General features: G+C 37.5%; 1 non-coding gene across 1 annotated transcript; it reads left to right on the forward strand.

Moving 5' to 3' along the window:
- Positions 1-335: 335 nt before the first annotated feature.
- LOC140321943 (U2 spliceosomal RNA) lies at positions 336-517 on the forward strand. The gene has a single exon (XR_011919065.1). It is a non-coding gene; the product is annotated as a U2 spliceosomal RNA (small nuclear RNA).
- The last annotated feature ends 2,678 nt before the right edge of the window (positions 518-3,195 follow it).

Consider the following 3,195-nt stretch of genomic DNA (forward strand, 5'->3'; position numbering starts at 1 on the left):
TTGTAAACATTTCTAGACATTTGAAAAAAAGTGTTTAAAAGGCCAATATGAAAATAATGGGTTCATGGAAGCACTTATATACTCCTGTAAATGTTTTCAATTGAAGCGTTTTAATGCTAAAAAATGTGCCACCCATAAACACCTGCTGATATGAATTGGAATGAACAGGAATCTCATACGTAACCATACATAAACTCTGTGTTTAAAAGATGGGGAAACAGTCTGTAGATAGACTTGGCCTAACGATGCAGAAACTCGGCAGGCATATTATCCTGTGGCCAGTCAAAGATGGTGAATGTTGAACTGTATATTTCAAAGCTTTCAAACTTCTCAATATCGCTTCTTGGCCTTATGGCTAAGATCAAGTGTAGTATCTGTTCTTATCAGTTTAATATCTGATACGTCCCTGATATGGGGACCATATATTAACAGCCTGTTTTTAGGACATATGTGAGAAATTTGAACTACCAAATAATTGATGTTTTTAATATGCACTATTGTCTTGTGGTGATGCTTTTTCTTTTCTTTTTTGTATATTGATTGAAATAAAGATGTTGATTGTTTTGCTTTTTTGCTTTGCTCTCAGTAAGTTATTTGTATGCCTCCAAAGTCCCTCATATTTTTGAAAAGTTTTCTTTTTTTTTCTACAACATACATCTTCAATGGAGGCAAACTTTAGAATCATTACCCTTGTTAGATGTGATGGTAGCAGGTTTTAGTAAAGGAACACTTTCTTTGAACCAGTGCTGAACCATTGTTTTTATTGGGTGCAACTTGATAAAACATAGCCTACCCACCCCAACACCCCACCACTTGAAACTATGGTTTGTGTTGCAGCATGTTTTGTGCAGGATATTTGAATACATGTAGAATTGTTTGGACTTTATTTAGTTCTAGTTGATAATATGGACAGCCTTCTGGGTGATCTAACTGCCGAAAATTTTGTGTTTTCCACAGCATTTCACTTACCTACCAAATTTCCAAATATTCTATACCTTCACAGTTTGCTGTTGTTTCATTGAAACAAAGCAATTAAAGCTGAACTTTAGGATAGTGGTCTTTTTTTCACCCAGTCTGTGCTCAGCCATCTATACCGCAGCAGTAAGCTTTCCATTCATACAGTGAGAGGGGCAGGATCTGAGTAAGAGGTGGTGCACAGTTAAACTTTTGTCAAGATCCCCTCTTTAAAATCAATTCTAACTTTGGTCATACAGAGGTTTTAGATAGGTAACACAGGGACGAGCATGTGCAGAACAGAAAAATATTAAATAATAAAACAAATTATCAATATCTTTTAGCAAAGGTAAACCATTCTAAGCTAAATTCCAGTGACCAGTCTTGAACCCATAACCATTGGCATATGATACAGCACTCATTCATCGGATAATACTGTATAATAAGTGAAAGTAGATTCCAACCAATTAGGATAAATGTTTCAGGTTGGAGAAATGGACATCTAGCATGCAGCCTGCCCAAAGTAATGACCACACATGTTGCTGAGATGAGATGATTGAAAGAAAGGAAAGCAAATTAAAAATGCTGAAAGAGCAGGACCATGGACAGTAGAATTTACAGATCATTACCGGTAGTAGAGGGTATATTGATGCTTTCATGATAGCAGGGGAATATTCAAGTATGGAGGGAAAAAAGGAAGGCTAGAGTAATTATTACACGGTATTTATATAGCTCCAACATATTACGTAGTGCTTTACAATGTCTATAGTCATATCACTAGTTGTCCTCAAAGGGGCTCACAATGTAATGTCCCTACCTTAGTCATATGTCTTTAATATAGTCTAAGGTCAATTTTGGTGGCAAGCCAAATAATCTAACTGCATGTTTTTGGAATGTGGGACGAAACCCATGCAAACACGGAGAGAACCTGCAAACTCCATGCAGATAGTGTCCTGGTCGAGATTCAAACCTGGGAGCCAGAGCTGCAAAAACCAGAGTGCTAATCACTGAGCTACCATGTTGCCCATAGTTCAGCTTTAAGTCCACACTGCGTACAAGCCATGAAAGGTACAAAATGTAAATAGATGAGCTCATTCTTACTCATACTTTTGCATTATAGAAATCATCTATTTCAGGTAATTTATGAAGATCCATCAATATTGAAAATGTGCATGTGCTCAGGGACTATAAAAGGACCGCTCTGTGTTACAGGAGTGAGGGAGGGATGGAGTGGTGACAGATCTGAAGACCTTGTCTGTGCATTATCATAAAAAGCAGAGATTACTAACTGAAAATATACCTACCTAATCTAACAGGCCTCATTCAGATAGGTGGTCAGGCATTTCATCTTTGTAGCTGACATAGCTTGGTTAAAATTACTTTGCACAAATAGCAGTTCTTCTACTAGCCAGTTTATGTTCCACCTGACTAGAAATGATAAATTCAAAAGGTAAATAAAAACTAAAAAGATTATCCCAGCATAACCGATTCGCCAATGATTTAGTAGACAGAACAAGATTTACTACCCTAATAACACACCATGCATAGATAAATGCACGCAATCATTTTCAGGCTCATTCTGTGCACAGGCTGCTATTTAAATTCAGCAGCGCTGAAATCTGTCAGCAGGAATGAACTGTCTGCCCACTGTGATCCATATTTTACCGCCGAGACGGAGGAAAAAAACAACACTCACAGAACTTCTAATATACAAAGCTCCTTGTTTTTCTATGTGCTGCCTGCAGATTCATCATCTCAATATTTGGTTCTGCAATGTAAAGTTCTAAATATGGAAATTGTTACTATACTGGGCTGCAAGATGAGAATTTTTACCAAAATTTCAGCAATTCTGCATCCCTGGCTTCATCTCAGATCACAGTAGTTTTTGAAATATATATAAAGTGCGCTATATCATTCTACACTGACTGCATGCTTGGAAAAACTAAGTTTAAAGCCTATCTCGAGAAAATACATTTTCAAACCACCTTTATGTCACACCAACATTCCTACCATTTAAAGGAAGATATACTCACCTAAATCTTTTCTCTAGGTCCTGGCACCTGCACTTTCTGGCCATCTTGTCCCCCTTAGTGGAAGAGCAAAAATCATGATTACACTAAAAATGTACCGTATTTTTCGGACCATAAGACGCACTTTTTTCCCCCCTAAAGTGGGGGGAAAATCAGGGTGCGTCTTATGGTCCGAATGCATATTTTTTTACTTACCTGTATCCCCGCCGGT

The sequence above is a fragment of the Pyxicephalus adspersus genome, chromosome 1, assembly GCF_032062135.1.
Source record: "Pyxicephalus adspersus chromosome 1, UCB_Pads_2.0, whole genome shotgun sequence".
In the NCBI taxonomy this organism is placed as follows: domain Eukaryota; kingdom Metazoa; phylum Chordata; class Amphibia; order Anura; family Pyxicephalidae; genus Pyxicephalus; species Pyxicephalus adspersus.